This window comes from Lolium perenne, chromosome 2 (genome assembly GCF_019359855.2).
Source record: "Lolium perenne isolate Kyuss_39 chromosome 2, Kyuss_2.0, whole genome shotgun sequence".
Taxonomy (NCBI): domain Eukaryota; kingdom Viridiplantae; phylum Streptophyta; class Magnoliopsida; order Poales; family Poaceae; genus Lolium; species Lolium perenne.
In genome coordinates, this window is record NC_067245.2 from 77,596,031 (window position 1) to 77,608,200 (window position 12,170).

A 12,170-nucleotide genomic window follows, 5' to 3' on the forward strand; every position below is an offset into this window, starting at 1 on the left:
ATTGTTTGTTCGATTTCTTCCGTTTTACAAAAACTTTTTGAGCAAACTAAATTTTGGGTGAAAGCCCTCTCCAGTACCTTCATTTTGGCGTTGGGTTCACTTCAAATGACCACATAGAATTGAAATGATTCACAGATCAATTTCTGGTCAGATCTGACTTTGTCTGTTTATACCATGAGCTTGGGGATGAATTTTCGAGTGAAACCAATTGCATTAGAACCGTATTGTCAATACCTTTCAGATGCAACTGACCTCATATTTTTAGGATTTTTCTACAATTTTTGGCATACAGATCTTGTTTTCTGTACAGTCAGATTCAAGCAAGGTCCTAAAATTGTAGGTTCAACCTTTTTGAGTGATTCCAATTGGGTTAGTCTTGTATTAGTACTGGCTATCTAGGAAAAATATTATTAGTCTCTGTTCATACATATTTGTTGTTGTTAGTAATGTTTATTTGTGACATGCATTGTTGAAACAAAACTTTTCGGTTTGTCTAAAACCCTTGACCAACTCTTTTTAGTAGAGGTGGGCAACCTTTGTTTTATGTTTGCAAAACAAAATCTCTGCAATTTAACATTAGCTCTTTTGTTTTGCTTAAGTTTTCAAATGGTAGGGCATATCATTTGCTTCCTATTCTTGTGTGGTGTTATGTGAGCAAACTAAGTTAGGAAAACTGTTTTCTACTTTTTCCAAAAATGTTTGAAAATGTTTTGTGAATGTATTTGATGTCAAACTAATGATTTTGTCCTCTTTATGATGTTATCTACCGGGGGATGTTTGGTTTATACTATGGTGATAACCGAGAGAGGCAATTGCTAAGTTGTGATACTCTCATACCTTTACTAGGTAAATAACATGGGTTTTCTTTAAGTTGTTTGTGGTATCTATAAGTCCTTTGTATGGTAGCTCTTTATTGAATGGTTAGATTATGGTTGTTGTATGTTTGTTTTGTTGGTGCAATGTGATTGATTGTGTTCCTTTTATATTTTCCGGCGATAGACGCGAGCAATTCCGGAGAAGAAGAAGAAGTGGAATTGGACAAGGATTTTATTTATATTGTTGGGATTCTTATATTGATGGAGTTGAAGAAGTACAGGGACAAATAAGCCAAGGCAAGCCATCTTTTGATCTCTGATTTGGTGCCTAGTTGGATGTCATTTGTTGATGTCCAAAGCACCTTAATTCTATGTGTGTTACTCTCTCTATTTATGTCATCTATGTGTGATTTCAAGTGGGGAACTCCCTAGTGGTGATACTCCACTATTGTCTTTGTGATTATGGGATGCATGGTATCATGGCCGTGCTATTTCACTTGGTTATCTTGTATGCTCAACTTGAGCATGTTCCATCTCAAGATAGTAACTTACACCACATCCACCCTCTTTGTAGTATAGAGGTATCAATGTCATGATCTTGGCGTATTCTCAACTTGAGAGAAGTATGCCGTGTACCCATGGGAAAGTAGGTTGGATAGTGATACTCCACTATCTAACTTTTACACTTAGCACCACCAATCTGAAGATGCTTCCTCTTATGTTGTCATTATACATGCTTACCTTAAGCAAGTATGATCTCTTTACGCCACTCACACATCCCCTCATGGGCGTGATGACCTTCATCTCGGCCATGGTGATGTTTTAGTTCCATTCATGAAACTATAGGATGGGAACCCCTCAAGGTTTACCTTGTTGTAAATGTTTTTGAAAACCTTGGGTGAGTTGGACTTACCCAAGTGTGTGTTTTTGAAAGGAAAGGATCTTGGCAAAGAAGGTTGGAAAGAAAATCTTGTTTTCGAAAACTTTGGCGCCTAAGTATTCACCCGTGACAATTAACCCGCGCAACCACATTACCCTGGAGTGGGACGGGGCTTAGCTCGTAGTTTGTTCTTCTTAACATGGGACACCGCACAACTATATAAGGGTAAGGTTACCCCTGAATCCGGATTGTCGTTGGTGGAGACAATAGTATAACGGGAGGCCTTCGGGGCTGACCCGTCCGGAAGACACTATGGGTCTCCTGGCTTGGCGGTGGAGCCACGCTCAAAGGAGGTGAGCTGCCACGGTGCCGGGGAGGTACATACTCCATAGGGTAGGATCCCGTGCTAAGTCGAATAGGCGAAAGGCTATGTCCGAGTTTTTGTCATGGCATAGTTGATATGCAGGGATGATGCCCACATGATAAACTCGCGGATCTTGTGGGGAAAGTGTGCAAACTCTGCAGAGTCAAATCTATTCGAATAGCCGTGTCCGCGGTCATGGACGGTTGGAATGGCTGTTGCTTAGCCTAATGTCTTTTGTTTATGAAAGTGTTTGACAAAGGAAAGAAATGAACTTGTTTTCGGAGTACCGGAAGGGTACGGGAATGGTTTGGTTGACCATATGGAGATGGTCGGAAAGGAAATAAATTGGGTTACCCCCATCCTAGTGTTTTATGTTGTAGAACTCTTTTGAAGTATCTTCTTCAATAAAGATATAGATATGTCATAGGATCTCTCTAGCATTCCCATCAAATAAGGTGGCGATATGCTAACTCTTCTTCAATAAAGATATAGATATGTCATAGGATCTCTCTAGCATTCTCATCAAATAAGGTGGCGATATGCTAACTCTTCTCCAATAAAGATATAGCTATGTCATAGGACTTCCCTAGCGTCCCCATCAATTGAGAGGGCGGTATGCTACCCTCCCTCTTATTAGGTTAGCATGATGTCTTTGAAAACACCATAGTATTCGCATCACTCGAGGTGCCGGGATGCTATATCCACAAGAGAAACTATTTCTCTTCCACATGCTACATCCACGAGAGAAACTATTTTTCCTCTCTTGCCTTCTCTAGTTAGAATTTTTATCACCTTCTTGATGGTTTGCGAGTACAATTCCAAATGTACTCACGGCTTTGTCCCTGGCTATTTACTTGGCCAGATTTGGAGGAACACGACGGATGAAGAAGGAGTTGGTGACGTCTATGCGAGCTAGGAACGTCTTCCCAGTCAGTTGCCTGTAGGGTTATGGCAGATGACTTGGGTACTGCGCTGCTGAAGTGATGATGTTACTCTGATGTTTAGTTAGGCCCTCCGAGGCTATTATGTAAGTACTGGTCATGTGACCATATTGTAATTTTCTTATTCCGCTTTGTATTGGATGGTGTAATTTGATATCAGTTCGGTTATGTGTTCACGGCGCACTGATCATGGGATCGTGAACTGTATACATAACAGGGAATTTCGGACAGCTAGTCCGGGGTCCCCACAGAGCTGGTATCAGAGCCATCCTGACTGTAGGAGACCTTAGTTAGCATGGACGTTAGTTAGGAAACAAGTACTTGGACAAAACTATTTACAAAACAAATTGTTTCTTTAGTCGGAAGTATAGCTTCTACTCCTCTTATTTATTCAAAGCTTCTAAAATTCTTACCTCTCCGCTTTATAAAAAGGTTTGAAAATTCTTACTCTATTGTCTCAGCCAATTCAAACCTACATATTGGACGATGTCCCCAACTCAGACTGGAGACTCGAACTCGAAGATGGCTCAATCCCTCAGGAAGACTCATATATCTCCAACTGCAGCTATTGAAGATTGGATGCCGGCGTAGCCGTGTGCTTGTTGGGATGATAACATCATGTCTTTGGTTGTCACCAAAGTCTGTCAAGGAGCTGACCTTCTTCCTCCGTGGACTTGCACTTTTTGCAGTCATCTGGGATCAAGTCCTCAGTTCTTGACTAGTAATTTTTAGGCCAGCTACAAGAAGTTGACGATTTCGGGAGTACCTCAACAACTACCTCTTCGAAGACCTCACATCCCCGGGATGTTGAGCAAGAAGACTACGTAGTTTTCTCCTCCGCCTCAACATAGAAGACCGAACACCAGGCCTGCTTCGCAACCAACTGCCCCGAAAATCCATGTTGGAGTCCATAAGAGCAAAATGAAGACGGCAACATATGTGACCAGCCCCCCCCAAACCAATAGGATGGATAGGACAAACTCAATCGCTTTGATTGAGCTACCCCCATGCATTAGGCATTCCATGGGTACTTAGGTTACCATGCCTGGTTTGATGATTGCTTGTAGTTCCCTTGTGTGCTGCCTTGAGTGTCTTTTGTTTGTTTGTTGTGTGTATAATTGTCTTGGCTTTTCGGTCTGAAAAACACCCTTAGTGTGATAAACTAGCTTAGAAAGCCTCCCAAAGATGTTTTCACCCTCACCTACCTCGCCGATGTTTTGCTAACTGCTAGTTAGTTGGATAAGTTAACAAAAAGCTCTAACTCTACCCCCGTTAGCAGTTGTTTTTCAAACATCAGGAAAACTAACCCAAACCCCCATCTACGCTAACTTCCTTCAATATCAGCTGGAGCATCTCGACTACGCCAAGAAAGAAGAAGCCCTACCTTCAAGAATGACTGCACCTCTGCGAGAAGACATACTAATTTGGACTAACCTTGGAGCATAATCGCGCTAACCTCGAGGATTTTTTCTTGAAAACTACCCTCTAACACACCGTCTAACAAGTTGAGTGAACAATAACGTCAAAGCCAAGCTACATCACATGGTTCATCTGGTCCTCATCAAGTGAAGGCTCCTGAAGATACCTCAAGACTCAAGACTTTAGGCGTAGTTTACCCGCTAACTTCTTAGTTGCTACTGAAGTCAGCACCGACCCTCAAGCTGAAGATTGTCTTCGACGACCCCTGTTGCTACTTCATATGGGTACCAACCAGGCGTTTCATCAACTTATTAACTCACGGCGCGTCCCCTATGGTTTAGTTAACACCGTGAGTGCCTCTTGAAGTTGCGGTCTGCACGTCGCCCCTGAAGATTCTTCAACTGAGTACGGAAGATCGATGACTCCTTCAGAAGCCCCCGACAGGACCGCAAGGCAGAAGCTCTAAGATTTTCCGAAAGCCCGATGAAAAATCTTAAGGGTGGAAGTCTTCCACTAAAAGTTGGAGCTAACCCTAACATTTTAAACCTTTCTAACACATCGTTGGAAATGTGGGATGCACTAACCCCTCTTGAAGCCGTGGACTACTCAACGCCCGCTGAAGATGTTCAACTCCAAAGATCAATGGCTTCTCCAAAAAGCGCCCGACAAGACCCGTGGCCGAAGCTTACAGTTTTTAACGCCCCCTCCCCGATGAACAATTTTAAGGGTGGAAGACTTTGTCTTCTACTAAATTTAAGCTAACTCTAAAAAGTTTTCAACCCTGCTCAAGCACCATTGGGTGCACTAACTCTCCCACAATCATGAACCCCGCTAGGATCATTAAGAAGGTATAGATCCAACTTCTGCACGGAGTCGTCAGCCTCTTCATGAAGCTCGCCATCGTCAGAAATCCATCATGTCTCTCACAACCTGAAGTTGCGACCCTCTCCACACAAAGGCATAAAAATGGAGTCTAATTTTCGTTAAACTTTATAACCCCTCCAGTTCTATGCTCAGTAATCTCGGGACGAGATTATTTTAAGGGTGGAAGATCTGTAACACCCCAACTTTTGCAACCTTGATTAATTGTCCATATTTCAAAAATTAGGGGGAACAAAAACTTTTTCTATAGACTAATTTAGATGAGTTGCCTTGATTTATTTGTTGTGATGAATTGCTTTGATCTGCCGCTAGATATATTGTCTTGATTTCTTGTTGAGTTCTGTGTTGAGTACCTCAAAGAACAACACCTCTAGTGGTCAAACATACAACTCACCTAATAAAAAAACATGTGTGACTTAGGTAAAATTGTTTTCCTTTTTACTACATCAAACTCTTCTCCTGATGGCAACATGAGTGTGCCATCTTGATATTCCTATTTGTGTTAGTCCAGCTCAAACCATCCTTGAATCCAAAATTTGGGATCATCTACCCTCATCACATCCTTCTCTTATACCCACTCATCATAGGTTGATTCTGAAGCCAAGTCAACAATCTGTTTTGGCAAGCTTATAAGTTCCAGACTTTGGCAGTTGATATCTAAGCAACCACCACTGTTATTGTTGACCTCAATGCATGGATCTCATCTATGCAACATCCTCTTCAACCTCCACATCTTGCATGTCTCAGTCAATCCTTGCAGCTCATATTTTCAACTTGATCTTGTACCCTATCCAATGTTTTACCTCAAGATCACTTCCTTCACTTTTACCTCTTGTTTTTATTCAAGTTTAATCTTCACAAAACCAAGATTGGGAATGATGGGTACATTTTGAGGCCACCATCTACCCTTGAGAACACTCCTCCCTAAATTAGTTTTCTTTCTCAAAAACCCTATTGTTTTTCCTTCTCTAGTTTTGATCACAAAACTACTTCTAGTTTTATAAAATCTTTTCAGGATATTTCTTCAAAGAAAACAAAGAACTGAAATGGGTTTTGTTTTTCATCCCATTTCTACCAAGTACTGATTTCTAAAACATTATTTTCTATTTTGTTTTCCATTTTACAAAAGGCTTGTTTATGGTACCTATACCATTTCTTGTCTTCCTCTTGCTTATTTTACATTTGAGAAAAACTCTACTTCACTTGAGAAAGTAAGTAGAACATTTTGACCTCCTATGTTCCAACTAGTTTCTCTCAACATTTTCAAATTCCATTCCACTTGAGTTCATTCCCAATTGAGGTGTTTCAAATCCCTTTCAAATAAATTCTTTATTTTCAAATGACAATCCTTGCACATCTTATGCACATCACTGATTTACCACATTGTATCCCCTCATCCTCCAATTCTTGATCAAATGGATGATCATTTGATACTTTCAAATGGACTCCCTTCAACTGAACCCTAGACTCAGGGAGTATTTCAAACCACTCCCAATTGACCTCTTTTTAGAACAACTTATTTTTCCTCATACCTATCTCACTCCCCCATTCTTTTCCATCAACACCTTGACCTCTTGAATTGATTTTATGCCACCATATTCACCATTGGTATTGTATCTGTACTTCCACCACTACCCCTCTAAACCTTGGATCTATCTCTTTCCATCATTTGTTTGCCACAAACAAAGTGATAACAAATTTTCCTTTTAATGCATATCACTCTCACTCTCCATTTCTATCTCTATGTCTCAACCTCCATCAACATTACCTCCTCAACATCATGCACATGGATGATGTGCATCTCTCTCTCATTGTTCATTTTTGTTTGGCAAGAATGGAGCCGGCCAATTTGTGTTTGCATTCAAAATTCGGCCAGCAATATCTCCCCTTTTCCTTCTTATACAAGCCATGCCTCCCACCTACCCCAATCCATAAATGGGCAGCCTCCCAACCAACTCAATCAATGAGGAGGCTACCTCCCAACCAACTCAATCAATGAGGAGGCAGCCAACCCACCCCCTCTCCCTCTATATAAAGGGGCTTGGCAGCCCACTCCCTCCTCACTTGCTCTCATTTCCCACTCTCCACTCCTCTCCACTCCTCTCCTTTGCCTCATTTCTTTTCACTCCCTACTATTTCCTCCACTCCCTCACACTCTCCTCCTCCACTTCCCCACGAAAATGGTGCTCCCCTTGCTCCCATGGCCGGCCATAGCCATGGCAAGCCACCAAGATGAAGCTCTCCCCCTCCCTCAAACTCATCCTCACCATGAGAGCCTCCCTCTCCTTCTTCTCCCTAACCTTAGATGGTTTAATCTCCTCTTCTTCTCCCTCCATTGCTAAGATTGGATCTTGATGCAGGTGCATGTTGGTCCAAGCATGGAGAAGGTTGAGCTATCCTCAGATCTGAAGTTCTTGAGCAAAGTTCGTCCAAAACCTTGCAGTAATTTCTGTTTCTTGCTGTTTCAGATTCTGGTACGATCTTGTAAAATCCGCCAAATCTCGTGTGCAGATCCAAATCGAGTGGTTCAAAGTTCTGCAGATAGGTACGGAAAATATCTACAACTTGGCGTTAGTCTCATCCTCAAATTCGTTACGGATTTTGCATGATAAATAAAGTTCTGCAAGCATGCAGAATCATTGTTTGTTCGATTTCTTCCGTTTTACAAAAACTTTTTGAGCAAACTAAATTTTGGGTGAAAGCCCTCTCCAGTACCTTCATTTTGGCGTTGGGTTCACTTCAAATGACCACATAGAATTGAAATGATTCACAGATCAATTTCTGGTCAGATCTGACTTTGTCTGTTTATACCATGAGCTTGGGGATGAATTTTCGAGTGAAACCAATTGCATTAGAACCGTATTGTCAATACCTTTCAGATGCAACTGACCTCATATTTTTAGGATTTTTCTACAATTTTTGGCATACAGATCTTGTTTTCTGTACAGTCAGATTCAAGCAAGGTCCTAAAATTGTAGGTTCAACCTTTTTGAGTGATTCCAATTGGGTTAGTCTTGTATTAGTACTGGCTATCTAGGAAAAATATTATTAGTCTCTGTTCATACATATTTGTTGCTGTTAGTAATGTTTATTTGTGACATGCATTGTTGAAACAAAACTTTTCGGTTTGTCTAAAACCCTTGACCAACTCTTTTTAGTAGAGGTGGGCAACCTTTGTTTTATGTTTGCAAAACAAAATCTCTGCAATTTAACATTAGCTCTTTTGTTTTGCTTAAGTTTTCAAATGGTAGGGCATATCATTTGCTTCCTATTCTTGTGTGGTGTTATGTGAGCAAACTAAGTTAGGAAAACTGTTTTCTACTTTTTCCAAAAATGTTTGAAAATGTTTTGTGAATGTATTTGATGTCAAACTAATGATTTTGTCCTCTTTATGATGTTATCTACCGGGGATGTTTGGTTTATACTATGGTGATAACCGAGAGAGGCAATTGCTAAGTTGTGATACTCTCATACCTTTACTAGGTAAATAACATGGGTTTTCTTTAAGTTGTTTGTGGTATCTATAAGTCCTTTGTATGGTAGCTCTTTATTGAATGGTTAGATTATGGTTGTTGTATGTTTGTTTTGTTGGTGCAATGTGATTGATTGTGTTCCTTTTATATTTTCCGGCGATAGACGCGAGCAATTCCGGAGAAGAAGAAGAAGTGGAATTGGACAAGGATTTTATTTATATTGTTGGGATTCTTATATTGATGGAGTTGAAGAAGTACAGGGACAAATAAGCCAAGGCAAGCCATCTTTTGATCTCTGATTTGGTGCCTAGTTGGATGTCATTTGTTGATGTCCAAAGCACCTTAATTCTATGTGTGTTACTCTCTCTATTTATGTCATCTATGTGTGATTTCAAGTGGGGAACTCCCTAGTGGTGATACTCCACTATTGTCTTTGTGATTATGGGATGCATGGTATCATGGCCGTGCTATTTCACTTGGTTATCTTGTATGCTCAACTTGAGCATGTTCCATCTCAAGATAGTAACTTACACCACATCCACCCTCTTTGTAGTATAGAGGTATCAATGTCATGATCTTGGCGTATTCTCAACTTGAGAGAAGTATGCCGTGTACCCATGGGAAAGTAGGTTGGATAGTGATACTCCACTATCTAACTTTTACACTTAGCACCACCAATCTGAAGATGCTTCCTCTTATGTTGTCATTATACATGCTTACCTTAAGCAAGTATGATCTCTTTACGCCACTCACACATCCCCTCATGGGCGTGATGACCTTCATCTCGGCCATGGTGATGTTTTAGTTCCATTCATGAAACTATAGGATGGGAACCCCTCAAGGTTTACCTTGTTGTAAATGTTTTTGAAAACCTTGGGTGAGTTGGACTTACCCAAGTGTGTGTTATGAAAGGAAAGGATCTTGGCAAAGAAGGTTGGAAAGAAAATCTTGTTTTCGAAAACTTTGGCGCCTAAGTATTCACCCGTGACAATTAACCCGCGCAACCACATTACCCTGGAGTGGGACGGGGCTTAGCTCGTAGTTTGTTCTTCTTAACATGGGACACCGCACAACTATATAAGGGTAAGGTTACCCCTGAATCCGGATTGTCGTTGGTGGAGACAATAGTATAACGGGAGGCCTTCGGGGCTGACCCGTCCGGAAGACACTATGGGTCTCCTGGCTTGGCGGTGGAGCCACGCTCAAAGGAGGTGAGCTGCCACGGTGCCGGGGAGGTACATACTCCATAGGGTAGGATCCCGTGCTAAGTCGAATAGGCGAAAGGCTATGTCCGAGTTTTTGTCATGGCATAGTTGATATGCAGGGATGATGCCCACATGATAAACTCGCGGATCTTGTGGGGAAAGTGTGCAAACTCTGCAGAGTCAAATCTATTCGAATAGCCGTGTCCGCGGTCATGGACGGTTGGAATGGCTGTTGCTTAGCCTAATGTCTTTTGTTTATGAAAGTGTTTGACAAAGGAAAGAAATGAACTTGTTTTCGGAGTACCGGAAGGGTACGGGAATGGTTTGGTTGACCATATGGAGATGGTCGGAAAGGAAATAAATTGGGTTACCCCCATCCTAGTGTTTTATGTTGTAGAACTCTTTTGAAGTATCTTCTTCAATAAAGATATAGATATGTCATAGGATCTCTCTAGCATTCCCATCAAATAAGGTGGCGATATGCTAACTCTTCTTCAATAAAGATATAGATATGTCATAGGATCTCTCTAGCATTCTCATCAAATAAGGTGGCGATATGCTAACTCTTCTCCAATAAAGATATAGCTATGTCATAGGACTTCCCTAGCGTCCCCATCAATTGAGAGGGCGGTATGCTACCCTCCCTCTTATTAGGTTAGCATGATGTCTTTGAAAACACCATAGTATTCGCATCACTCGAGGTGCCGGGATGCTATATCCACAAGAGAAACTATTTCTCTTCCACATGCTACATCCACGAGAGAAACTATTTTTCCTCTCTTGCCTTCTCTAGTTAGAATTTTTATCACCTTCTTGATGGTTTGCGAGTACAATTCCAAATGTACTCACGGCTTTGTCCCTGGCTATTTACTTGGCCAGATTTGGAGGAACACGACGGATGAAGAAGGAGTTGGTGACGTCTATGCGAGCTAGGAACGTCTTCCCAGTCAGTTGCCTGTAGGGTTATGGCAGATGACTTGGGTACTGCGCTGCTGAAGTGATGATGTTACTCTGATGTTTAGTTAGGCCCTCCGAGGCTATTATGTAAGTACTGGTCATGTGACCATATTGTAATTTTCTTATTCCGCTTTGTATTGGATGGTGTAATTTGATATCAGTTCGGTTATGTGTTCACGGCGCACTGATCATGGGATCGTGAACTGTATACATAACAGGGAATTTCGGACAGCTAGTCCGGGGTCCCCACAAAGCATCCCCAAGCTTAGTTCCTACTCGCCCTCGAGTAGGTAAACGATAACAAGGATAATTTCTGAAGTGACATGCTATCATAATCTTGATCAATAGTATTGTAAAGCACATGAGCTGAGATCAAATTATTCAAAGCAAATATCTATAATTGATATAAGAGATGATAATGCAAGAGTTAAACAAGCTAAAAGTTTTCATGAACTATTGCTTTAAAGACATGAAACCGTACAAAGTTCATTAAAGTTGTTTTAAGTATCCAGCGTAGAAGTTCTATCCTTCATTCCAAGCATCAAGTAAATTTTCACAACAAAGAAGGATTCAGTCAAGTAAAAATAAACATGAACGTCATGAATCAACTGTTTCGAAGCTTACCCAACACCGGTGAGCGCAAGCATTTGGTATTGGTACCAGGATGTTATGGCATAAAGAACGTTAATGGGGGTTTGGAAGGCCAATGAAAGAATGTCTCACAAAGCTATAAGTGATCATTAGACAAGAGGAAGTCTTATAATCGAAGCTATGCAAGGAGTAGTGATTGCCATGCAACAGATGCACATAGAGCTATATGTGTATGAAAGCTCTCCAATGGAACTAGTGGGGGTGCATCCAACTTGGTTGCTCACGAAGACCTAGAGCACTTTTGAGGAGGCTCATCATTGGAATATACAACCCAAGTTTTATAGTGTAAATTCCCCACATAGTTATACTAGTAAAACATGAAAACTCTCTCATATGGAGTATAGGTGCTAAACATGAGCACAAATGATGACTATGAATACTGCAGGTGCTAAGACATGAGCACAAGTGTGGATAAAAGATAGTAATGCTGCCCCCTTTTTTCCTTTTTTTTCTTTTTCTCTCCTTTTTTTTCTTTTTCTTTTCTATTTTTTCTTTCTTTTCTTTTTCTCTTTTTGATGGCCTCCATGGCTCTTTTCACTTTTAGGGGCAACATCCTAATATGACAACACACTTTTTGGTACAA

At 41.0% G+C, this 12,170-nt stretch overlaps 1 long non-coding RNA gene across 2 annotated transcripts; it reads left to right on the top strand.

Annotated features, from left to right (window-relative positions):
* The first annotated feature begins 527 nt into the window (after nt 1-527).
* On the top strand, nt 528-11,194 carry LOC139836021 (uncharacterized). 2 transcript variants are annotated; one of them, XR_011751685.1, is made up of 4 exons: nt 528-846; nt 1,000-1,112; nt 8,938-9,050; nt 10,859-11,194. It is a non-coding gene; the product is annotated as an uncharacterized lncRNA (long non-coding RNA). The 2 variants fall into 2 exon arrangements; XR_011751686.1 differs by lacking the exons at nt 8,938-9,050; nt 10,859-11,194 and adding an exon at nt 2,922-3,390 and having other exon boundaries at nt 535-846.
* The last annotated feature ends 976 nt before the right edge of the window (nt 11,195-12,170 follow it).